This window comes from Aethalodelphis obliquidens, unplaced genomic scaffold (assembly GCF_003676395.1).
Source record: "Aethalodelphis obliquidens isolate GAN/ISIS:26980383/991018 unplaced genomic scaffold, ASM367639v1 scaffold7, whole genome shotgun sequence".
NCBI lineage: Eukaryota > Metazoa > Chordata > Mammalia > Artiodactyla > Delphinidae > Aethalodelphis > Aethalodelphis obliquidens.
The window spans coordinates 56836770-56864713 of record NW_020837951.1 but is presented as its reverse complement, the minus strand read 5'-3'; the positions used below and the strand labels follow the sequence as shown (position 1 = coordinate 56864713).

At 41.1% G+C, this 27944-nt stretch overlaps 1 protein-coding gene across 2 annotated transcripts in view; it reads right to left on the bottom strand.

The window, feature by feature from the left end:
* KDM4C (lysine demethylase 4C) overlaps positions 1–27944 on the bottom strand; it is a 400366-nt gene that overhangs the window by 22648 nt on the left and 349774 nt on the right. The gene's annotated exons all lie outside the window — the stretch shown is intronic.

Genomic DNA, 27944 nt, shown 5'->3' with positions numbered 1-27944 from the left:
CATAGTGACCTCCCAGAGACCCCAGCTCAGCCTCCAGGCACAGTGACTCCCAAGAGCCCCCCCAGCTCAGCCTCCAGGCACAGTGACCTCCCAGTGACCCCAGCTCAGCCTCCACCCAGCTGTGCTCTGGATCGGCCACAGTCACTTCACACACTTTCCTGTCAAAATCTAGGGAAGACAGTTCGGTTGGCTTTCTCAATTTCTTGCCTTCAGAACTTTTTTTCTTTATTCATAGTAGAAGACTAAAGAAAAATAACCAACCAAACACATAAAAACATAAAATTTTTCTGAGAATCTCCCTTCCTCCTCCACCACCAGCAGGCATTATTCTCAGTCATGATGCCCAATTTCTCACTCTTTGCCAGGTCCTTTAGCTGGAAGTGGATGTACCTGGATTTGCATATAACTTCATTTAGTGAGTATTACTTATTATTTACACCCCAGCTACTTCCCAAATGGACTTAAGGCAGCTCATAGTAAAACACAAGAGTTTATTTCTGTAACATCTACTTTCCTCCATAGAGAAGTGGTTTCAATTCATCAGCTGTCTCAATTCTTGAGTCTGCCAGAAACTTTCTATGACTACATGGCATATAAAGCATTTAAATAGAAATGGGATTAGGAGCACGTGGGCTGATGAAAAGAAGTTGAAAAGTCTGATATTTACGTTTCCCCGACCCCTCCAGCACAGAAGCTGCTGGGTGTCCCCAAAACTGTCACAGTCACTAATCTGATATCTATTTACTGACCACCTGTGTGAGACACTGGAGGAGCCAACAGTGTCCACCTCCCCAAGCTAGGGACAGACAGAGGGTGTCGTGTCCATACCTGGAAGCCTGTCACACTGAGCCCCACAGCTGTGGGCTGGGGACCTCAGGGCTCCCTGCAAGGGCTGGAATCCATGTGGAGTACATGAGCTTTGGCCACCATGATCACTTCAACCAGAACAGAATTTTTGATTTTATAGGTTGGGTTTCTGAGTAGGACTTCATGCAGGGAAAAAAAAAAAGTTTCTGTTAAAAATGAGAGGTCTGAAAAAAATGAAATAAAATAAATAAAATATCTGAAGATGAGGGGATTCAGTTTATGGAAAGCAATGGCTTGAAGGGTCTGCCTCTCTCTTAAAGGCCTTCAGCGGCTCACGTCTCCCTGGCTGTGCATGAGGAATCAGACAATAGAGCAGAGCTTCTCAAAGTGCAGTCCCAACTGCTGGGGACACACTTGAAAAATGAAGATTCCAGCCCACACTGCACAGCTCTATGTGACCTGGATGGTTTTTTAAAGCATTATAGAATTTGAGATCTATTCTACCAAAGGATGTAAAATGTTAAAGAGACCTTTCCTGATGCAGTTCTTAGTGTGTTACTGGAGCAAGTAACACTTTGCTGGAAAAGTATATGCATTAAAAACCTTGACTAATGTGTTTTTCTCAGTTGCTGTCTAGACCCTCAGAAGAAGTCTGCCTTCGCCTGACAGAAATACCTGTTTACCCTTTGCTGTACTGCCTCCAGGGATGTGTGAACTCCCCTGAAATCTGCCAGAGCCCTCTCCACAGGGACACTGGTGTCTGCAGCTGCTAGTAAGCCTGTAGCTAGAGTACTACATAGATGATGTAAAAATTAAAGACAGAAATAGTCATCGTAGTCAGGAGTGGAGTTCTGCCTATGATTAAAGGGCTGTGATTAAAGGACTGCGATGACTCACAATCCCAGGTAAGAGGATGGTGTCAGATCACATTCCTGCCAAAGTCAGGGCCAAACTCCTGTACTTGCTCTCCTAACAAAGAGGAGAGCCCAACTGCCAGTCTGACTGTTTGAATTCTGAAGTCACTGTGTTCTTGGAACTGCCTCTAGGCCCTTTGAACGGGACCCTCTAGAAGGAGCAGCTGTCCTTGCATGCTGCCTGCTTTCCTCCCTCCCCCAGTTCCCACCTCTACTCCTATCAGGTATAAACCACAGGGCAGGCAGCTCCGTCTATCAGTCCCGCTGCACCAGATGAAGACACGGTATGTGAACTCCCAGTACTTAATCAGCATATAGTTTGGAACCTCTTACAGTCCCCCATGCAGAAAATGCTTAAGTGACCGAGAGCAAACTGATGCCAGCAGCTGCTGGCATTTTAAGGGATAATCACCTGCTCATTACTGGACTCGGGCAGAGATTAACAAGACTGACTGAAAGCCATGTGCTAATCATACTGGCTATCTGTCATCTGGCTTCCCAGCATCTGAACCCCCTTCTCCCCTTCAGAGTCTCCATGGAAGGCAGAGCTCACCTGCTATTACAAGTGCTGAAAGATGCCAGATACTCCCTTGCCCAGCAGCAGGTATGGACCGGGGCCCGGCCAATTAGCTACATCCTGCCAGTAGATGTAGAACCTGTGACCAGAGATGCAGAGAAACGGTGGAGGGGAGAATGCTCTCAGAGGCCGGCAGCAGCAGTGACAGATCCCACGTGCTGATGGCAGAACCCTGGTCCAGGTGGACCGAAAGGGGAGGTGCCTGGTCCTACTCACGTTCCAGCTGAGCAGCCTCCCTCATTCTCACCTGTTTTTTGACTTTGTTTTCCTGCATTCCTGGAGATTCTGCGGGCATCCTTATAACTTTCCACTAAGTTCCTGTAGTGCCTAAATCAGTTACAGTCAGTTTTTTGTTTTGTTTTGTTTTGGCCACGTCACAAGGCTTGCGGGATCTTAGATGCCCAACAGGGATCGAACCCGGGTCCCAGGCAGTGAAAGCACCGAGTCCTATCCACTGGGCCGCCAGGGAATTCCTGAGTTACAGTCAGTTTTTGTTGCTCGACACTAACGACCCTGACTGCTAAGGAATGGCTAGTTTGGGTGATGGCAGATCCCGCCTCACAAAGTGAGGAGAAAACCCTTTCATTTAACGATGGAATACAAAAATGGAGGGCTTCCCCGACCACCTAATCCTCGTTCAAAGGGCCTATGAGGAAAACCATCCCCCACAAAGGAAGGGAACATATTCATGTCACCGCCCACCTGTTTACAAGGCACGGCCCTAGATGATTTGTGACTGTCCCCAGGTTTCCAATACTCCCCACAGTCTGAAGATTTACTCTTTGCAATGGGAGCCCTTTACAGGGGACTCTCATGGGGACTACTTTCAAAGGGATGCACCATGTTCACATGGATAAAATTCTGGACTGTTTGTTGAATATAAGTCATAATGATTTGCTATCAACCTTCATGTAGAAATTAACAAAGATAGAAAAACATTTAAAAATTCTTTTTCTTAAAAATAACTTTTTGTTCTGAGCTTCTACTATATCTTCCTTTGGGGAAAATTATAGACTTTTTTTTTTTTTTAAGACAGAAGAATTTAAAACAACCCATATTTCCACCACCTAGAAGTAAATCCTGTTACCATGTGGATTTTCTCTCTACACTTCTATGCATTTTTTAAAAAAAATTCGGGGCTTCCCTGGTGGCGCAGTGGTTGAGAGTCTGCCTGCCGATGCAAGGGACACGGGTTCGTGCCCTGGTCCGGGAAGATCCCACATGCCGCGGAGCGGCTGGGCCCATGAGCCATGGCCGCTGAGCCTGCACGTCCGGAGCCTGTGCTCCGCAACGCGAGAGGCCACAACAGTGAGAGGCCTGCGTACCGCAAAAAAAAAAAAAAAAAAAAAAAAAAAAATTCGGGCCTCCTGTACAGATTAAATATTTTCCCTCATAGCTACAACCTTTCTTTTCTTTCACATGAGCACACAACTGACCTCTCTCTGAAGAATCAGGCAAGAGTGCTGTTGTGAAGAGCTCACACTGCAGTTCCCACCGTGTTCCTCACTCATCCCATAGCACATCCCATAGGAGGGGAGGGGTCTTTCTATTGTGGTAAAATAGGCAAAGCATAAAACTTGCCTTTTAACCACTTTCAAGTACACATTCTAGTGGCCTTACGTATATTCACAGTGCTGTACAACCATCACCACCCTCCTTTCCAGGAGCTGTTCATCATCCCAAACTGAACTCCATATCCGTTAAACAATAGCTCTCCATCCCCCCAACCCCCTGTCCCTGGTAACCACCACTCTACTCTCTGTCTCTAAGAATTTGGCTATTTATAAGCACCTCATAAGTGACATAATATATTTTCCCTTTTGCATATACATATATAATTTTGTACCTTGCTATTTATCACTTGTAATTAAGAGGATCTTATTAATTATCCTTTGAAAACTCCACTTTACTGAATATATGCAACATTATGGATATTCCACAATTAATTTAAGCACATGCCTACTGTGAGATATGTAGGTCTTTCCAATTTTCCCCATCATGTATAGTACTATTGTATATTTTTCTCCATAAATCTTGGTCCAAGTTACTGTCTATATTCTTAGAATAGACTTGTAGAACCAGGATCACTTGGTGAAAAGGTATATAAACTATTTATAAAGTTAATTTCATCAGCTTTGAAAAATTCACCATCAGACTTACTTTTCTAGTGCAGTAAATCTATTCTTAGCCACTAGAGGAAATTCTGCTTCAGTCAGTCCAAGGTGGGGTCCAGGCTAAATGCCCTCCCAAGCCATCTGATGCTAAGCCACGTTGAGAATCACCGCACAAGAAGGTTCTCTCCCAGCATAAACTATACATCCTACCTATAAAGGAAGAACTAATTCCATGCTGTTTCCGCTGACTATAGCTCTTCTACAGTGACAGCCGTCCAACATACCTCTTATCTTTGTTCTGTGCTAGTTGTGAAACACTGTCATTTCAGCCTGGGGGTTAATGGATTCAAGCCAACCTGCTTCCACACTGACAGCCATCATTCCGGGAAAATTCTATGTCTGATATCCAGTTTTCCTTTGTAATAGATTTTTAATTCTTTTTTAAGGGTCACATACACACATACACATACACAGACACACACACACACACTCCCGCACACACACGCACCCCTTCTCTAAGATACTCTGGTTATCTCTGTTAAGCTGGCGTGACACCCTCCTTATTCCCTCCAACAGCCAAACTCCTTTCCAGCAGCCACACTTCGCCAGTGCCCCGACACTTAACCACACCTATCTTCTAAACAATCGTATCTTCTTCAGAGACTGAATAGTACTGACACTTATTTGGTAAATTCCTGAGGGCCAATTGGTTAGTATACACTTTCCCTTCTGCTATAAGCCAAGAGTGAACACAATTCCTGGTAAAGGTACTGAGATCCCAGAGATGGAGGCGGTCTTATTCTTCTCAAAGTTACTACGGCATTAAGCCTCAGAAGGTATAGTGCTAAAAGAAGTCACATCTTTGTTATTAGAACTAGGTGAGATTCTGGAAAAGCTTCTAAAATCATAGAAAGTATACAAAGTTAGGCAACTTCTTTTGGAATTATCTTTCTGGTTCTTTTGAAGTGAGGAAGCATAAGAGAAGTCAGTACGAGAATCAGGGGTGACACTGGGGAGCTGACCTGACGGCACAGGCCTGTGAGGGACGGACACCGGCAGGCAGAGAGCGCGTGAGGCCTCAGCGAGGCAGCTCTGAAGTGCGGGCCAGGGGTTTTCCGCATCCTCGTAATTGGAGAGTATGAATGGAACCGAAAGAATCATGTATTCACCCTTACCCGCCCTGGAGAGAGGCCTCTCCTCCCTCCTTTCCTGCCTCTTCTCCCTCTCTGGCACACACTGAGTGTCTCCTGGCACCTAGCGCTGAACTCAGCATTGGGAAGACAGAGACAAAAACAGTCCTTTCGGAGTCCTTTCTCCCAAGGAATTCAGAATCCACTGGGGACTCAAATATATACATGAATATCTACAATATGATGTACCGTATGTGATCATAGGTAAGCGGGCAGGGAGGTGGGACCTCTGTGTTCACGACTCATGCTCACTTGACATCAACTGTGTCGAGGACCTTCTCCTCAATGTTAAATCCCCTGCCATATAAACTGAATTAGTCACAGAGTCCCCATTCAGGACTCTCCTGCACTCATCCGGCTAGGTCTATCTGAACGCTGTAAGCTGTGCAGAAAGCAGTGACGTAGCCCTTAAAGGCGGACACTGGAGGGAGCTTGCGGCTCCTGCAGCGTTTTGTGGGGATCACTGTTGGAGGCTCTGGCGTGGCAGCTTGATTTTACTGGGGCTCCGTAGCTGGCTATCACACTGACTATGTTGAGTGGTGTAGCCAAGCCAGGAAGACAGAGCTGTAGCCTGACCCTTTCTCTGCCTCTCAAGAGTGTTCTAGAATAATTCCACCAATGATCCCTGGGCTGATTCCCCATCACACCAGTAGCCAAAGAAGGAAATCTTTCCAGTTAAACTCCCCAAAGCCCCAGATATACAAACTACTTGAAAATGGGATTTGTATGTTGAAAGTTTTCTGATACTACTTCTTACATCCTTCTTTTAGTAACCTTTCCTTTTATAAAGGTATGGAACATGTATAATTCCCAAGTATTACTGGGACTCTTATGCTTAGGGACTCTCTTGACCAATGAATTGTCCGAAAATTAGTAGCCTCCACCACCAATAATAATAACCACCACTATAAACATAAACACTACCTGAGTGTTTATTATGTGCTGCTGGGCACTATGCTAACTGCTTCATACAATATATTTCAATAATTCCAACAATCCTAGCATTTATTATTATCTTCATTTTGTGGATAAAGTAACTGGTGTCAACTCCCTTGCCCTGGGTCGCGTGTTTAGTTACGGAGCAGAGATGTATGCTAGGTCTGTCTGCTACACAACCAGTTCTTCCCACCTCAGAGAGACAGCCAGCACCGTTCCTAAAGGCTGCCCCTGGGCTGGCTGCATCCACTTGCTGTCTTCCCTATAGACACTAATGCATAAGCTCCCCAGAACTGCAACTCCTCATACTCAAAAAAGGGGAGAAATTCCCATCTAGAGGAGACAGGTCTTTCCCCCTTTTTTAGTTGTTGGCAGAGGCTAAAGCATGAGGGGAACAAAATATTTTATCATGTCAATAAAAATGTATGTTGCAAAAAGAAGAAACGCAGGGCTTGAGGTGAATTTCTCTATAGTGGTTTCTAAAAATAAATGTCAGTTCCAAAAGCTGAACAAAGAAAGATGAAAAGAAGGATAAGGATCAGCGTTGTGGGAGAAAAGGTTGTCCTGTGCTCACATGTCACGCTGGGGGCTCTGAGGTCAGACAGCAGCTCGGGCCACGCCAGCCCCTGCCCACTCCCCTCTGTTCCACAGGGTGTGCACCGCTTCCCAGAGCACGCAGCTGGGCCCAACGACATGGCCCAGGGCAGCGCTTCCAGGCCTGCAGTCATGCCGCCCAGGGTCAAAGAAGAGCTGCTACCGTGCACAAGCGACTTCGCCTCTTTATGTCCCAGCTTCCTCAGCAATAAAACGAAAATAATAATACAACCTTGCAGGGTTGTTGGGCAAATGAGAGCTAATATATACTTGAGAGGAGAAGAGAAAAGCAAAGCACGGTGGCTGGCAGCTGGTGAGTCTGAAGTGAACTGTGACTGGATTTAATTCATATCAACAGGGAACATCTGGAGGATGCTAGGGAGGGGACAAAAAGCCTTGGGAGAAGGTGATTCTTGGCATTTAAAATCATGAAGAAAGGACCCACTGAGAAGCCAAAAACCTACTATTAAAGATGATCAGACAATGTTATCCTCTTTGAAAATCCAAAACAACCCCATGGGGTAGGAAGGCAGGTGTCATCTCCCATACAGATAAAGAAGCACAGTGACATGCCCCAGCTCACACAGCTAGTAAGTAGACAAGTGGGGCAGCCGTTCACTCAGCACGTAACTTTTGAGCATCTCTTGTGTTCTAGGAATAGTGGGATTAGTAGTGAGAAAAACAGGTGTGGTGTTTTACTTCATGCAACTCTTTAGTGGAAAATGAAGGCCTCAAACTAAAATAATAATAATAAAGATAAGTGCAAGACATGTTTTAGCTTTAATGTCCTTTCATTAACATGCTTCAGGACCACTTTTGATGACGATAGTCTTACAAGACCACGTGTGCCCCAGAACCTGATTCATTCGTAGATCAGACACTGAAAATAAATATGCTTTGTAAACATTTTTGAATTGAAATTTTCTAAGTTCTTGTAAAACAAATACATGCTAAAATATCAGTAGTTTCATATGCAATTAAACAGTCAAAAACAAAACAACAAAAAGATAAGTGCAAGAACTATATCATAGAACTTACAGTATAAAGCAGAAGCAGCATTTAACAGAGGAATTATTGGCACGCTACATCCCAGAGAGCCTCAAGATGCCCAAGAGATGGGAGAACTAAAATGAAATTCTGACACAAGATTCTGAAAGAATCGTGATGATAAGGAAAATCGGGAAAAACGAGTCACAATATAAAGAGTTCTCAGAAGGGTTCAGCTCTTTTTAAACAAATAACATGTTTTCCTGATTATAAAAATAAAACAGGCTTATATGGAAACTATAAGAAGGTGATAACATTGAAAATCATAATCACCTGTGATTACACCCTCCAGAGATAATCAGTAACGTTTTGATGCATTTCCTTTGAGGATTTTTTCTTTGCATATTTATATTTTTATACATGATTGGGATCACACTGTATATACAGTGCTGAGCCTGATTTCTCCACTCATGATTAAACATCCCTTGAAAACAACATGATTTTTAATAGCAGCATAAATAATTCATTTAACCTTCCATCTCGCTGCACTGTGTAAGTGTTCAATGTCCAGATTAAGGGCACAACGAGTCGTCACACTTGCACGGCCAGTTTGGGTTCCGGGCACTGTGTTCTTACACCTGAGACCAGCATTTTGTGTGGAATGCTGTCCCAAAAAATTTCATCTTGAGGGTGTCCTGGAGGAAGAACATTCTGAAAACCACTTTGTATTCATTGAATCATTCATTCCTTCCCACAACAAATATGTATTAAGTGACTGAGGCAGGACGACTGCTTTGTTTGAATTTGAGAAGACTGAGGAGGAACCCGATAGCATGTAAAAGCTGCCACAAAGAGAAAATGCGGGTATTTGGTTTTGATCTAAAGGTCAAGAACTGACTGGTTCCTGGGGTGTTTCAGAGGCAGCATTTAGACTCCTCACAAAGAAGCTGATGCTCCCTAGCAGTTACAGCAACAAATTGGAAGTGCGCACCCTGCCACTTGAGTATTCAACAACGGACCTGAGAACCACTCTCCAGGCCTAGGGTAGTAGATACCTTCTGCAGAGAGTGGAATCCGAGGGAGTCACAGAGGAGGGTTCGGGGAAGGGAGAAGGGTGGTTTAAAGGCTGTGGTGGGAGCAGACTGCACACTTAGCCCTTAGCCTGTCTTAGTTATGCAGCAGCCCTGAACTGAGCCAGGGTTACTCAGAACTTCTAGACAAGAAACCCGCTGGCTAAGACAGGCAGACGTTACAGGCAGACGTTACAGGCAGAGATAAGATTATGGTTTCTAAATTTCTCAAGCCCTTGTCCAGTGCCCTTCCTCCTACACCAAAATGTTGGGAACAGAGTATGCAAAAAAAACAAAACAAACAAACAAAAACAAGAAAAATCAGACCTAGATGAAAAATAATCTTTTCCCTTAATCTAATCTCAGTCACTCTCTGGCTACACTCCATGAGCTGCTTATAATATCAGCTTCCTCTACGGCCAAAGAAAGGGAGCATCCTTCTGGATCAACACCCCAAGAAGAGGACCTATTCATGCAGCACCGTCTCATCCTCTGGTGGGCACATAGAAGGTTCTCACTTAACAACTAGGAAACTTGCAAACAGGGGAAGCAAAAGCATAGAAGTGATGAAAGGAGCAGGTGTGAGGCCTCTGCCTACCTCTGTGGAAAAGTCTTTTACAAAGCTTTTGTGGTGAAATGTACAACTGCCAAAAGACATCGCGGTGTATAAAAATATGTCAAGGATTAATTACTCTTGGGCTATGGCCTAAGAAGAGCTTGGCCCTCTAGTCTCCAAATGATACTGCAATATACAAGCGGCACGCCATGTTGTCGAGTGAGGCTATGTGCCCAAACCAACGGCCTCACCCAAGCTGGCCCAGCACGTGCTCCCTCACATGCCCACACAGGTAGGTGGTCATCAAGGCCTGGGCTCGGGAAAGGGGCATATGTGTGTGTAAACGAGTGGACCGCTGGGCTGGGGGCACATTCTAATGCTTATAGTCAGAGATGATTATGGATGACCCAATGCGTTTCTTCCCTGCCAGAATCAGAAGACGCCGACGAGATCTTCTAGGCCAGTGTCCCATTTTAAAGAAATGGGCTGAACAATAAGATGACTGGCCCAGAGTCACAACTCACCAAGAGCTGGCTGTTATTTAAGTTAATGTTGCCTTTCACAGCTCAGCAGTGCAAGATTTCGAGCAAATGAGTAACCTCTGGGGAGGATTTTAAACAGAGGATTAAAAAAAAAGAACCAGGAAGGGGTGAAGATAAATTTAAGGATTTGTGAGAATACGATTTGTCAAAAAATGTCAGCCAGTATTATGTTAAATTCAGAAGGAGAGGAGTCCTAAAATGAATATATGTAGAAATGAAGTAATCCAGAATTTCTTCTAAGTTGCAGATGTGCCTAAGCATAGCAATAAAATATGAACAACTCATTCTATAAATGCTTCCCATGGAACTTACTGCTTCTATCTCTGTTAATTTAACATGTCCTTCCTCTCAGATGTAATGCAAATGCATAAACTTAAACAGTCATGCTCATAACAGACTGTCTTATGAAGAACAGGACGTGTGTAATTACTACCAGCCTATTTCCACAGAGGCCAGTCTGTCACAAATGGTAGACAGATAAATAAGATGGTTGAGGAGAGGATAATGAATCAATCTATTTACTCAACACTATTAACCTTAAAGAGAAGTCAGAAATTTCAGAAATTCCCCAAATGATTCTTGTGTCGTCAAAAGGCTGTCAAATCAAAATAAGAATTTCGCTGTTTGTAGATTCCCAGAAAAGAGTGAAAATGATATATAGATAACATGCTATAGTCAGATTCATCAAAACAAGAGCTTTTACTCCAAAGGCTTAAAAACACATTAGAGGCGGCAGTGAATTCAGCTTTATTGATCACACTCAAGCCTGGAACGCCTGGTTCAGAATCATTGAGGATTACGTTGTGCCCTTTTTTCTGATAGTTAATGAACCTTTGAAATAGGAACCTCTCTGTCCTTTTCATGCTAGATACTAATCTTTATTTGAAGCCTGATTCTTGCTAATATCTGATTTGCTTAATGAAAACTAAGCAGTCAGCCAATTAATATTTGAATTATGATATGGTCTTTTTTTCCCATCTCCCTCCAAAAAACAAGGTTTTGTTAGCATTGTCAGTTACTTTCCTTGAGACAGACACCCACAGTTTTGAATTGATGTAGACTGCCATGTAGTAGCAACTGTGAACCAAAAACATGCCAAAGGGAGAATCCCAGGGTACACGGGCAGCTGTAAAGGGGGTGTCAGTGGAGGTGATGCTGGAGCCAGAACAGCTGAGCCTGGCTTTTATAGGTTCAACAAAGAAGGAGAAAGAAGACCCCAGGGATGCTACTATGAAAAAGTAGAAATGGAGGCAGAAGATAAGGGATAAAAGGAGATGGCTTTGCCAGCAAATGGTTTTAAATGTCCTTCACTAACTACCAATCAGCAATAACATTAATAGAACGTGGGATGTGATTCCTAGCTTCTAACAAGTCAATATGATGCCAGGTGCCTTCAAATAAACAAAGATCTACGTGCATATACACACACACAAGGACTATATATGCATTTTTAAAATCCTGGGAGGATATATAAGCAGCAGGTGGGACGGCACCCAGATGTGGGGTGCTCCAGAGACTTGTACTTTTCATCTCACATCCGTCTATATTTCTTGAGGTTTAGCCAGCCATGGGAATGTTATGTAAAACACTGCGCATATGTGATTGTTAAACAGTAGCTGCTAATTCCTATTATTACTGCTAACCACGACATTTTGTCTACCAAAGTAAGTCACTGACCCTTTCCCTTTAAAAATGGTATGTGAAACTCAAAAACGAGGGTGTTCAAGACTCTCCAAGTTCCATCTCCTTCAGAAAATGAGAGCTCTTCCCAGAGCCTACAGCCAAAGGGGAAGGAACATGGAAGGCAGAGGGGAAGTCAAAGTCCCAGAGAGGAGCCCCCAGGCTATGTGTACAGAAACAGGGCTGGGGGTGGGATGGGGGCAAAGTCAGGTAAATGAGTGCTGAGGAGAACTATGGAGTAAGGTAAGTTAAAACGAGCTGTACAGTGAGACCAAGGCTACAAATGTGTGATTATGCCCAACTTAAATGTTCGTGTGTCAAGATGGAAGCCCCATCGAGGGTAAACAGGACTCGTAATTTGGGTGGCCATCCTGTCATACTGAAGAATTACTTGGGCAAATACTATTTTATCAAATGGGTTAGGGTTAGGTAATAGTGTGTATGTTATGATATATCCATTTAAAGATGAAAATGAAGTGACTGTCCATGCCATTTCTGAAATATGGGATGTCTGTTCTCACACTGTGACATGGGGCCTTTCACTCAGCATCCCTTCAGCTCTGTGAGAGACAAACAAAACAAAACAATCCTATGCTTTGCAACCCCAGGGTCCTGGGCTGGCCATAAATACAGTAACTGCTCTAGATGGGAAGAGCAGGGAAGAAGGGAGGAAACCTCAACAATGGCCACGTGTATACTCATAACCTTGGTCCTGAAACTTGGGCTTCCTTCCACTTGGCTGAGCAAGCTGGACCCTGCAAGTCGTGCTCACACCTCTTTCTTCCTCAGCCCCAGTATAAGTCCACCATGACTCCTCTGGATTTCACCTCCTAAATGTATTTTAGATCCTTCCACTGCTCCCTAGTCCAAATTACAACACTCCTCCTCTGATCTACTGCAATGCTCTCCTAACTGGCCCCCCAGCATACACTACAGCTTACTCCCCAATTCATCTTCTCCATGACAGCCAAAGAAAATGCTTCGTAACAAATCTCTTCATGTTGACTTCTGCTTAGGACCATCAATGGCTTCCCCCTGTTCTTGGAGTAAAGATACAACCCTATAACATGGTCGTCAAGGCATAGCCTAGTCTGCCCCTTTCCTCCTTCTCCAGACCTACCACCTACCTCTTCCAACAGACACACTTGCCTTCTTTCAGCACCCTGACCTGCTCCTTCCTGTCAACAACAGCCTTTACACATTCTTTGCTGGGACACTGTCCTCTGCCCTTTGTCCAGTAACGCATCCTGTAGGTTTTAGCTCAAGTCACACTGATCACACATCTATATAAGGTTTTTTGCTACCTGTTCTTGTAGGATTACATTCCTATCACTCCAGGACTTATCTCAATTTGAAGTACATTTTTATTAGTGTGACTGTCCTATGTTACTCTTTCCCATTAGATTATAAATTCTATGAGAGCAAAAACCATTTCAATTTTATTTCTCACCATCATATTTCCAGGGCCCAGCACAATGCCTGGCATGTAGCAGGTGCTCACTGGAAGCAAAATTTTTAGTAAGGCTCCACTTACTGGAGAGTAACATATCCCTTGGCTGGAGAATACATAAATCACCAATGCAGGTACCCAGATGTGGCTTATCAAAGACCTGGAGCTGCAGGGGTTCCTTTTCTACAAGGGGAAGGGCCTCCTGGGGAAGCATCAGCCTTCCACACTGATACGAGCCCCTCACTCTTGGAGAAGAAAGAGAATTTGAGCACCACACACGCTGCTGCCCATCCTCATTAGACTTCTCCTGCAGGGAACCCACTCTTAGATACTGGTTAAATGGTTGCCCTTCCAAACTCCTGCAAACAAAGACAAAAACAAAATACAAGACAAAACAAACAAAACCCCATTAGAAACGTAACTAATGATATGGGGTAGAGTTTCAACATAAATATAGGAAAGGAGTTTTACTAGTATTGAAATCAATTTTAAAACTATAAATAAAATATTAAATTTCATACCAGTTCTCTTATAGTTCCTATTTTAACAGGGCTTCAGATATTGGCTGCTTAGAATGCAATGACCAGAGTCTGACTTGTTTTGTGCTAGTCACTATTTTTATGGTATAAATCAGATAAACTGTTTAGCAGATTCAATATTATCTGTTACTCCCTCAAAAAAGAGGATATCACATAGTAGAATCATTAGTTCAGACTAGTTTTAATTAAAGGCTAATAAAAAGGATAAATATCAGGCTTGTTTTAAAAACAATAACTTATAAGTATTATTCTTATAACTATACTACTAGAGACATGCATAATTTTACCCCCCTCCCTTTTAGCTGAGTTGTTAGCCATTAATCTGCAAAAGGCATCTTTTTCAGGCACAGACCATATCACCATTAATTACGAAAATTTCCAAGTAGTAGAAAACCCTACTTGGATTTGAAAAACCATGCATAAAGCATTATTCAACATATTGTACTATCAATATTATAACATTCAGAAAAAGCTAAAACATTCTTTATGTTTAATGGTACTGGATAAAATAAGCATAGAAGACTTGCAAACATAATATCTTCCATTTCACAGAAGCTAAGAAATCAGATAGGGCAGGGCAATTGATTTGCAGAAACACATACAACCAAGAAAGACTACAAAAGGTCACAAGTTCCAGGTTTTTCACTCACTTCTTAGCAGAGAACGTTTTCTGACTGTGGGAAAGATTAGAAATGGAAGGAAAAATCGCACTCACTCCGTCCTCTCCACATTTCCTCTTCTCCCTTTACTCACACAGCCTGACCTCAAAATATAATTCATTTAATGAAACGAAAGGCAAGATTTATTACTGGTTCTCTCTCACCCATGAAAATCAGCTAACCTCTTTCAAACAAGGTATGAAAGGGAAATACTAAAATGAAGGCAGTGCCAGTCTACCAATAAATAGACAGTATTGACTTCTTCTGGATATACTTATCAGACAGTAATCTAAGTTCACTCCATTACCAAAATAATTTAAACCCCATGGTCAAATAGGAACATAAACTCTGTTGATTTATGAGCCCAATATCTTCTGGGATGTGTCACCAATTTACGTGCTATGTCCCAGTGTGTTCGCACCTGGAGTTGGATAGAGGTGAAGGATAATGTAAAAAGGCCTGTAAACAGGCAGCTCCCTGCTGACTGCTTGCCTCAGGAAGATCTCAGCATTAGCTATATATTTCAGAAATTGCATGCGGAACGTTGTGCTTACAAACGTGCTACAGGAAGGGTCAGCTCTGGACAACTTAGAGCACTTACGAAAGAAACATGCATGATTATACCACACTCAGGGTCACAGTATCTAGGTTTGAGATCAAAATGTAGTCGGAGCAAAGAAAGATTTGAAAGTTTGAGACCTTGCCAATCAAAGGCAGCTAGTGTGCCATTTTCATTTAAAGAAGAAAAGGGTCAACAATGACCGCTGACATTATAAGACTATGATGTGAAGCAACACTGACATCTGGCCACATATTTATCAAAAGGAATAAAGAATTTTCATTATGCTTATATTTTCAATTCAATGCAAGTTGATTCAGCCCAACTCTGAAATTTAGGAATGTCATTTATATTCACAGTTTCGAGCTGAACATTCATGATGGAACCTGCTAAGACCACAGGTGACTTTTCCCAAGAGTCCTGCTCTCAGGCACACACAGGTACCGGCAGCTGCATTAACACCATGGGTCCCTTAGCCACCTCTTCATGACAGATTCCTCACTCTTGTGGCAGAGGGACAGTACATAACTATCCACTTCATCTGTACCAGTGGTTTCTAATTTTTTTCAGGGCTCGAGGCCTTCTTCTTTAAAGAAGTCTTAGGTAGAAGCCAAACACTGAAGGCTTAGGTTTTCCCAGGGACTACTGCTGGAGCATAGCTCTGCTCTAAGGATAAATATGCTTTACCTGGAAAGGACATGAAACTCACACAATACAAACTTGGACTCAAATTCTAAAACAACTCTTGACATTGACTATGGATTTTAAAATAACATACCAATTGTCTAAGGTATGACTTAGAATAACAAATTTAATACTTGAATGTGTGATGGCTATTAATTTATTTACTCTTTAATTCAACAACTATTTATTATCCACTTACTATAAACCCTGTACTGAGAACTAGGTACATAACAGTAACTCAAACAGATACGGCCCTTGTTTTCAAGATGCTCAAAGTTCAATGGCTTTCATATATCAACTAAGGTAAGTGTTATGACAAACAAGATCAAGTTAAAATGGAAAATCTGGAGTTTAACTTCTTCTTTAAGTAAGCACTACTTCATTAATTTCCCTTATATTACTAACCAAAAAAAAAATTTCCTCTGTTTTTCCCTTCCTTCCTTCTTTCTTTCTTTGGAAAAACAAAACATGTCCTGGTTTGAAATACGATCTTGGACTAATCTAAAATCTATCAAGTATTTTTCAGGTCTAAGCACATTAACTATATTCCAGTTCTCTTTGCAGATGGAACCACGTTTTATCTGGTATTTTCTACTCTTCTTTCCTTAAAGGTACAGAAATTATGTTGAAATTAAATTTCTGAAGGCTTATACAATACATATCTCCAAAATACTCTTGATATTAGGTAGACGTGCAAACAAACCATCCATGAGGCTTTCTAGAAGTTCAGAATATTAAAAGAAATAACTAATTTTCCCTTCTGTAGTGCAACTTTGAGAAAATTAGGTGACGGAGCAGAGAAGAACGACGTTTTTTTGAGCACCTACTATGTAAAAGGTGCTGCACTATGATGATTATAGACATTCTCTCAATTAATCCTTACAATTAATTGATTGTTAGGTTCTATGGTTTTCATTTTATGGAACTTGGACCTTGGCCTCACACCACACACAAAAATTAACACAAAATGGATTATAGCTCTAAATCTAAGACCTAAAACTATAAAACTTCTAGAAGAGAACATCAGAGAAAAATCTCTGTGGCCTTCAGTTAGGCAAAGATTTCTTAAAATATGACACCAAAAGGATGATCCACAAAGAACAAATTGACACGATGAGCTTCACTGAAATTTAAAACTTTTGCTCTTCAAACACCTTTAAGAAAGTGAGGACAACATACAAACTGGGAGAAAATATTTGCAAATCACATATCTTACAAAACATTCATGTATAGAATATTTAAAAAACACTTGCAACTCAATTTTTTAAAAAGTGAAATATCAGAATAGGCTTTTCAACAAAGGTGATGTATGAATAGCTAATAACCACTTGAAAAGATGCTCAAAATCATTAGTCATCAGGGAAATAAAAATTAAACTCACATTGAGATACTACTACACACCCACTAGAATGGTTATTATCCAAAAGACTGACAATACCAGGTGTTGGTAAGGGTGTGCAGAAATTATACCCTCACGCATTGCTGGTACAGCCACTCTGTAAAACAGTTTGGCACATTCTTATAAAACCAATCATGTATCTACCATATAACTTAGTAATCTCACTCCTAGATATTTATCCCAGAGAAATGAAAACACATGTCCACACAAAGACTTGAAAGCAAACGTTCATAGAAGCATTATTTATAATAGCCCCCAAACTAGAAATAATCTAATCAACTGGATTTACAGCCATCAACTGACAAATGAGTAAACAAAATATGTTATACAATGAAATATTATTCAGACTTGGAGAAAAAATGCTAAATATTTGGCAAAGGGCTTGTATCTAAAATACACAACTCTTACAAGTCAGTAACCTAGTTCATCTCCTCCCTGAAGTGACCTCCTTCAACCCTCTGGTCCATCACCATTGCTTCCGTCTCTGAACTTACTTTTAGTAAACTTCACTGGGTATTTTTCTCGTAAAATCTTTCAGATCAGCCCCTGGTTGGGGTGACGGGATGTAAGGGGCATCAGTGATGAAAATATAACACAAATGGGCTGAGATGGGGCATGAATTCCCAAAGCTGAGGTGGCCTCATAACAAGAGGTATCTCTTCATCAGCTTGGTCTCTATCACTATAATGTCTCCGTGGCCACTTGACTTGAAAATCCAGGAGCTTCCCAAGAGGTAAAATTGTCATTATATGCAGATGGCATGATACTATATATAGAAAACCCTAAAGACTCCACACAAAAACTACTAGAACTGATAAGCGAATTCAGCAAGGTAGCAGGATACAAGATTAACACACAGAAATTGACTGCATGCCTTTACACTAACAGGGAAATATCAGAAAGGGAATGTAAAAAAAAAAAAAATCCCTTTTAAAATTGCATCAAAACAAAAAAAACTTAAGAGTAAACCTGAGCAAGGAGGTGAAAGACTTATATGCTGAGAACTATAAACTATTAATAAAGGAAATTGAAGATGATTCCAAAAAAATGGAACGATATCCTATGCTTTTGGATTGGAAAAATTAATATTGTTAAAATAGCCATACTACCCAAAGCAACCTACAGATTTAATGCGATCCCTATCAAATTACCCATGATGTTTTTCACAGAACTAGAACAAATAATTTTAAAATTTATATGGAACTATAAAAGACCCAGAATTCCCAAAGCAATCCTGAGGAAAAAGAACAAAGCAGGAGGCATAACCCTCTCAGACTTCAGACAATACTACAAAGATAAAGTAATCAAAATAGTGTGGTATTGGCACAACAACAGACAGGTGGGTCAATGGAACAGAATAGAGAGCCCAAAATAAACCCACACATCTACAGTCAATTAATCTTCAACAAAGGAGGCAAGATTATACAACAGAGAAAAGATTATACAATGGAGAAAAGACAGTCTCTTCAGCAAGCGGTGTTGGAAAAGTTGGACAGCCACATGTAAATCAATGAAGTTAGAACACACCTTCACACCATACAAAAAAATAAACTCAAAATGGCTTAAAGACTTAAATATAAGACATGACACCATAAAACTCCTAGAACATAGGCAAAATATTCTCTGACATAAATCATACCAATGATCAATGGTCAATCTCCCAAGGCAATAGAAGTAAAAGCAAAAATAAACAAATGGCACCTAATCAAACTTAGAAGCTTTTGCACAGCAAAGGAAACCGTAATAAAAATGAAAAGACAACCTAGACTGGGAGAAAATATTTGCAAACGATATGACCAACAAGAGCTTAATTTCCAAAATATACAAATAACTCATACAACTCAAGAACAAAAAAACAAATGACCCAATCAAAAAATGGGCAGAAGACCTAAATAGACATTTCTCCAAAGAGGACATACAGGTTGTCAATAGGCATATGAAAAGATGCTCATCATCACTAATTATTAGATAAATGCAAATCAAAACTACAATGAGGTACCACCTCACAGCAGTCAGAATGGCCATCATTTAAAAATCTACAAATAACAAATGCTGGAGAGGGTGTAGAGAAAAGGGAACCCACATATACTGTTGGTAGGAATGTAAATTGGTGCAGCCACTATGGAAAACAGTATGGAGGTTCTGTTAAAAACTAAAAATGGAGCTGCCGTATGATCCAGCAGTCCCACCCCTGGGCATATATCTGGACAAAACTATAATTCAAAAAGATACATGCACCCCTATGTCCATAGAAGCACTATTCACAATAGCCAAGACATGGAAACAACCTAAATGTCCATCAACAGATGAATGGATAAAGATGTGGTATATATATATAATGGAATACTATTCAGCCATAAAAAAGAATGAAATAATGCCATTTTCAACAACATGATGGACCTAGAGATTATCATACTAAGTGAAGTAAGTCATAAAAAGAAAGATAAATACCAAATGATATCATTTGTATGTGGAATCTAAAACATGACACAAATTAACTTATTTATGCAACAGAAATAGACTCAAAGACATAGAGAAGAGACTTGTGGTTGCCAAGGGGGAGGCAGGTGCAGGAGGGATGGAGTGGGAGTTTGGGATTAGCAGATGCAAACTATTATACATAGACTGGATAAACAACAAAGCTGCCTACTGTACAGCACAGGCAACTATATTTAATATCCTATGATAAACCATAATGGAAGGAATATAAAAAAGAATGTGTAGAGATAGATAGACAACTGAATCACTTTCCTGTACAGCAGAAATTAACACAACATTGTAAATCACCTATACTTCAATAAAATAAAGTTTTTTAAAAACCTGGAAAAGAAAAGAAAATCCATGAGCTTCCCAGAATCCCACAGCATAGACTGTCTCTGATAACAACATTTTTCTTAGTCTTTCAAATCCACTTGGGTATTTTATTTTGCCTCCAGAACACCCAGGATCACTCCTTCACCTATGCTTACACATCTTGAATCCTCCATGGTGCCTAAAACAGCACTGAATACATAGGTCAAAAAGAATGATATGATTGGATATTCCCAAACACGGGTAGATTTGGATCATGGTGACTGCCACCCTTGGGATTAAGCCCTGTGTTGAAAAGAGACAATAAAGTCCTGGAAATTAATAACACCACCCCCAAGTTCAATGTAGTTATTTTTACCTTGTTAGAGTGAAGATGAGATGCTATATACCTTTGAGTTCCCTTGGAAAGAAAAGGATGGGAAAGAAACACCAAAAACTGTCTCCTGGGAATAAGTTCCTCAAACCAATCACCTTGAGATAATCGCCAAAAGAGAAATAAGAGAAATACTGTCAAGTGAAGGAGGCATGTATCTGAAGAAAAATGTAATTGACACTGTGTCTTCAGGGCTACTAGTTAATATCCTGCATGGGACACCAGGGCAATGACATACTTTTCTTCAGAGGATCACAATGCTGAATGGAAACTGTTACTATGATAACTACAGAATCAAGGGCAGAGATGCATACAATTTATAAAACAGAAAGGGAGTCCAACTCAAATAAGGGCTTCAACATTCTGTTAGTATGCCCCAGGTTTCAAGGCAAAAAGCCACACCAGAATTACACAAAAGAGAATAAAATTCCAGGACCTGGTAAGTACTCACCCCCACCAACTTGAGACAGTTCATGAAACTTATGAAACTAGTTAGAGCCTCAGTGAAGAGCACATAATTTAGAGAGTTGAAGAATCAGATGAAAGCTGACCTTAGGTAGGAGCCCCTGCCCAGCAACTGCAGATTTAGTCCTCAAAGATATAACCAGAGTCTATGCCTCTGAATGGCCTTCAGGTTCTTTGATTATTTTTTCTTAGTAAACTCCTAGCCAGCATAGTAATACTACTCCCCCTTGGTGGGTAGATTCTATTTACTTATCTATCATTAAAATGTGTTTAAATACAGATTGTATTTAACAGATTATCCAATGTAAACTGTGTTCATATAAAGGTGCAGTAATATGCTTTGTAAATACTGTACTGCTGTATGTGTTGTTTGCTTTTTGAAGATGTTTAAAACAGAAGAATTTGAACTGCTAAATTAATGTCTAATTTATTAGCATTATGGACACTGAGTGCTTAAAAAAACTGTGACATTTGTGAGGATTACATATATTAAACCTATAAGCATAGTTAAGATGTCCAAGGAAATTTGATTACTTAAATGTAAAATGGTTAGAATTTGATCTATCAATTTATACTTTATATAAACATTAATCAAGGAACAAATGAGTTTGTTTTAAATTTTTATGTAAAAAATTCTAGATTTATAAATAAGAAAATTTGTTAGCTGAATGTGAAGGCTTAAAAAAGTAGATTTTAAACTGAATATTGATTAAAATCAAAGTAATAACAGGTTCTTTTTTTTTACATGTATAAAAGGCTTCCCAAGGATGTAAAAATCCACAGGAATTTGGCAAAGCCCTTCACCTCACAGACTCTCAGCTCTACAGCCAAGAAAGAGAAGCAAGGGTGCCCCTCTTGAGCGGTTAAATGCCATGTGGGCCATACCTACAGAATCCTAAACCAGTAAAAGTTCCTGGAGCCTTCTCTGGCAAATTCCATTGATTCTAGAAGAATCAAGACTGGGGGTGGGTGGGGGGAGCATCAGTCTGTAGCACACATAACACAGATGGTCTGGGATGGGGCATGACTTCCATCTGACTTAAAAATCCAGGGTACCTCACAATCTAGGTGCCAACAGGAATCCAAAAACACTTCCCAGGATCCTATAACATAAGATAGAGTTTCTTGGAAAACTTTTTTCTTAGTTTCTCAAACCCCCTCAGATATTTTCTTTTGTATCCTGCACATTCAGAGTCACCCCTACGCCTACACTTGCCAAGTGGGGCCTTGTGGAGGTGCTGAACCCTGAGCAGTTAGGTACAAGGTCTTCTACCACAGCGACACTAAAGTCACAGAGAGCAGACTTCCTGGAAAGGTGCCCCAAAGCACAGAGGCAACAAGCAATGGAATGCAGGGGGCCAACCTACATTCTGCACCTGGCTCTGTCACCTCTAATTTGGGGAACTCGCACAAATCATAGGGTTTTTGTGACTCAGCAATTATCGTATCTATGAAATGAGCACGAACTTATTCTGGAGCCGGGTTTGTCATGAAAAGCCAATGAAATAACACTTTATAAACATGCAGAAAAATGCATGCACAAATGCAGAGAAATGGGTTACTACAAAGTCTAAAGATGCCAGGACTGCTTTACAGCAAGTGGAAACAATAATCTGACTCAGTGAAATCTCACCTGTACAGATACCCATTTAACCTAACAAGTAGAAATAAAGTTCTAAGGACACATCTTCTAACCAGATTTCATCAAGACCAGAAAAGGACAGCATAAACTAGATGGGGGAGGAAAAAGGGAAAAAAAAGTTCTACAGACTGAAGTTAATTACCTAAAAATTTTGATTTTGTGCCTACCATGTTAGCTACATGGTAAATTAGCTCATTTAGTCCTCTCAATAACCTCAGAAGGTATAAATTATTATTCCCTTTTTAGTGGGGAAAAAATGGGCTTCAAACAGGTTTGAGCAACCTGCCTATAACTGAGGAAAAAATTAGCTTTAAGAATTTCAGTTTGCACTGTACAGCCCACAAAAACTAAAGGCCATGACAGTCCATCCCTAGAATCCTGAAGTGTACAGTTCTCGTGCTTTTTTCACATTTCAACGGACGCTGAAAAATGTAGCAAGTCTTCATGGAAATTTCAGTGATGGACTCTTGCTGTCGAATTTCTAAATGGTCCTGTTTCTCTTCTCAAGCCCAGTGGTGAATGTTAAGTGCTTGTCCTGAAACTATCCGGATCACACTGCACCATCTTCCTCCCTTGAAATGAGCTCCAAGTGCAGAGGAAGGGAAGCAGCCATCATTCTAGGGTCATCATAGGCATGCCAGAGGATCCCAGGTTTTAGCAAAGGGTAATAGGGGGCCCTGGAATCGCCATGCCCCTTGAATTCTCTCCTGTGGGCAACTTTCATCCCCATCAAAATAGTAGGAGACTACAAAAAAATTCATCAGGGAGTGTGTCGCAGTTTCATAGACTGACACATGGAGGCATGTAGCAATACATCTTTTGTTACTTCCCTTGACAGCTATAGATTGCATGCTGTGTTTAACTGGGCCAATACACATATCCTGCAGGTGTACTGTTGAGAGAAAAGATTTGGGACATTTTTCTGGCTATCACAGAAATAAAGTACCTAGGTCTGGAAAGAAATTTTCTGGTAGTCCAAAGAATGTTTCTCTCTACAACTCCAGATACTCCCCCTCTAGTCACATAACCCTAACAAAGGCATTTTAATGCCCAGCAAATTTATTTTCAAACACGGATAGGCCAGCCTGCATTAAAGGGTTCTCTTCTGTTGGGAGCATAACGTGATCATAATCAGTGATTCTATAAATAAGGGAATGCATTTCTTTACTAAAGCATCAGGCTTCATAAAAGACTATATTTATATGTAAATAAGCACTTTGGGATAATTAAACTTGATGTTCTAGATTTTATTTTCATAGTTAAAAAAACTGAAGTTGTGTGGTACCCTTACGGCAGTTCTAGTTAGCAAGTACCCGCAGCTTAGAGAAGCTAGTTCTCCCCTAGCCAGTCACGCTGACGTCATGTTGCCTTTGATGAAAGGGCCTTCCCAGAAGCACTCACGCCTGATTAAGCACATTGTGTGGATTAGAGAGTGTTCAGACAAACAGAAGAAAAAATCATTTTCTACCCCCAGTTTCAGACGGCACAGGTATTTTATCTAATGAAAACAAGATTTCTCTGAGGAATATGGAATACATTTAATGTTTCCACACAAATAATTATTCTGCCACAATCTGCAAGATGCTGAGACAGAGGCAGACATGGTCACATTTTTCTTCTGTCCTGATGAAACTCCCCATTAGGGAACCAAGCAGAGTTCCCATCTCCCAGAAGACAGTTCTGATGTTGATGGATAGCAAAAGTGGAAGCGGGACAATCATAAGAATGAACCCACATGGGCTGAAAAACGGTGATATAAATGTAGTTACATTATATCACATATGAGGATGAGTATGATTCTTTTTTTTTTTGGGAGGGGAGGGGAGCAGAGATAGGTTTATTGCAGGGTCATGCAAGGAGAATGGGTGGCTCATGCTTCCCAAAACCCCTATCTCTCCAAAGGGTTTCAGCAAAGCATTTTTTTAACTATATAGATATGATTTATATGTGAACATATTTATAACATACTTAATTATACACATACATTATGTTTTGAAATATAACATCAAATTCCCCATATCCAACTGAAGTCTAGTTGACATACTATGAGGGCATTTAATCATGTAGCTTTCATTAATTTCAGTGGGAAACACAGACCCCCATCCATCCCTGACCATCCTTTAAATTTTAAAAGCTTGCTTTATAAAATCCATGACTTCGCCTTTTGGGAACCTGGATGATGAGCAGGACAGAGCACATAGCTAATGGAGCAGATCTACAGAGTGCTGCAAACCGACCAAGACAGCGTGGCTGCTTTACAGAAAGGGAAATTACATTCTGCCTATGAGTCAGAGCTTCTGACACCACAAGGTAAGCAGTCTCCTAAAATGCCCCAGGACAATACATATGTGATGGTTAATTTTATGCGTCAACTTGACAGGGCCACAGGTGCCCAGATATTAGGTATTTGGTCAAACATTAGTCGAGGTGAGTCTGTGAGGGTGTTATTGGATGACTTGAGTATGTGAATTGATAGACAAAGCAGACGATCCTTCTAGGGCCCATGCAACCAAGTGAAGGCCTGAAGAGAACAAAAAGGCTGACCCTTTCCCAAATAAAGGGGAATTCTTCTTGCCTGACTGGTTTTGAGTTGGGACTCAGTTTTTTCCTGACTCGACTTGAAGCTCTTCCTGGGTCTTGAGCCTGCTGGCCCTTGAACTAGAATTACACTATCTGCTCTCCTATCTTCAGTCTGCTGACTACGATCTTGGGACTTCTCAGCTTCCAAAATCACCTGAGCCAACTCCTTATAATAAATCATACATATTATACATATGTACTTGTAATATATTAAACACACACACACAGACACACTACTCTTACTGACTCTATTTCTCTGGAGAACCCTAATATAATATTATAAGGAAAAATAAAACCTTCCCTATGGAGCCACGAAAGGAGGAAAGCTGGGGATGTCTCATTCAGCACCAAGAGAACAAAGAGGAAGAGGCCACAGCAGCCAACAAACGGTGACATTATTAGAAAGTATGTGAAATTTGAAAATACAACATGACAAATATTCCTACTTGGTTGGTGTAAGAGGCCTGGAACAAATAACTAAAAATGTACCAGAGAGGAAAGGGCGCTGGGGAATATCGAGGGAGGACAGGCTGGATGAAAGAGAGAAGACCTGCTCAAAGACAATTATAATTCTTTTCCCTGAAAAATATTATCATTCACGCAAATTCATACAGACGCCCCTCTCCAATCTACATTAACTCACGCCACCATGAGCACCGCCTCCCTCCCAGGCTAGAGCTGTGGCCACACACACGTACACGCACACACACGCACACACAAACGCCCCACTGCTAAACCGCAAATCCTTATCACATATGCTAAGTAATAGCTAATCAAGCTGTAGAGAATTTTTGCTTTTCCATTCTTGTTGATTTAAATGCCAAGGTGCTTCTGAACAATCTTATAAATTTTAGAGCCTTGTTCTCACAACACCCACAAATACTTTAAACCAAACTTGTGTGGGTTCACAGAGTGGGAACCGAAGTTATCAAAGGGAAGGCTTGTGGATTCAAAAAACTCCTAGGATCACAGCCACTCTTTTCCAGCGTACAAGCTGAAGACAATCCAGGAAAGCTTAAGACCAGCTGGCTGTGTGGAGGCGCGTGAAGTGAAAGGGAATTTAGGATTCGTTAAATACTCTCGTGGATAAAGACCTAACTATTTGCTCAGGTTTTGGGATCAGTGCTCAGAAGTCTGTGTCCCATCCCCAATATGCTCCCCAGCAAAGTTTTCTCTCTTTGGCTGGCTCAGTATTGACAGCCTGCACAAAAGAAGGCTGACTGATTCTGAAATAAGTGTGTAGGCTGGGCAGGGCTGACGAGAGCCTGTGTGTTTCTTTGCCTTTCTTGCCCTCACATACCTCTTTATCTCCCACTCTAAATGTCCCTTCTTCCCAGGGGTTAAGAACAGAGGCTCTGGAGCCCAACTCTGGGACTGAATACGCTTTCTGACACTTAACTAGCTGTGGGTCACCTTGAGAAAGTTATTTACTGCTTTGTGCCTCAGTTTCTGCAGTAGCCAGAGGTAGAAAACTCGGCTTGTAAGCGTGTACGGTTGTGAGGATGAAGTGATTCATGCGTGTCAAGCTCCTGAAGCAGTCCTGGCACGTGGTGTATGTCCAGCAGTGTCAGCCCTACTGACCTTGTGGACTCTCTGACTCAGGTCTCCTGACCCCAACAGGTGGGAAGTCGCTTCTGGCTCATTTATAGCATTTAGCGCACTGTCTAGAAAGCACCTATTTACCAGCCTGCCTCCCCCCAGACTGAGCAGGAATCACACCTTCTTTCTCATTATCTCTGCCCGCACCCAGTGTGATGCTTGGCACATAGCAGATACTGCGTGCCTGAAGGGGTGGCCTAGTCTAACAAGGGGAGCATGGCACCTAAGGGCTGCTGCTTATGAAGAGCAATGGCAGTGCAGTAAAGCAAAGCTCCAGGTGGAATTCTGCAAAGAAACGTAACTCACCCTTTTGGTGTATGATCAAGTCCTGGGATTTTTAATTTGTTTAAACTCATCTGCTTTAAAATCTTTCAAATAAGGTAACTTGTGTTTACGTACTTGTCCTTCTTAAAGGCATAGAGAAGTAAGCCTAACAAAGCTAACTGAATCAATGTTTCTTCGGCCCCAGGAGACCAAAATTCTAGAAATATTTATAAGCAACCTCATAAGGTTACATTTAATTATCAGTTGCACATAGTGCATAATTACTACTTTTAAAGAATAACATCTTTCCAAATGCAAACAAGGGCATATCATCAACAGACCCAGGACAAGGCAGAAGTTACATTAGTGAGGCCCGGCTCCCCAGATGGACATTCCCCTTAAATGAAGAAGGGATAACAAGATGACCAGAAGACTAACCCTGGTCTCAGTTATCTGATTTGATCTCAGTTTCAAAAAACCTTCTGCTGAAAGTGCTTTTCTTGTGAAACATCCTGCTCATAGGCAAGTCCCTGAGACACACAAACAGACAGACTGGCACACGTGTTTCCCACTCCAGACCACAGTTAAGAAACTCGGGAAAAGTCAGGGCCTTTTTCTTGCGTGATTTTAGTTACTCCCATATGAAACATCCACAGATGTTTCTGTCTGATCACAGATGTCACTGTCAGGTCAGATTAATAAAAGCCATATTCTCCAGCTAAGCAGAAAGAAAAAGAATAAAGGGATTCAAATATACAAACACTTTGTAACACAAAAGAACAGGTGAATGCACATTTTATGTTTCTGACCACACACATTTTTCACTTAGTTAAAAGAATTTGGGAAGATGATTCTAAGTTCATCTACTATTTAGAATAATGACGGCTAAGGAACCTCCTAGAAAACAATACTCTTTGTGGTGGGAAAACAGAACACCTGAAATCAAATATTAA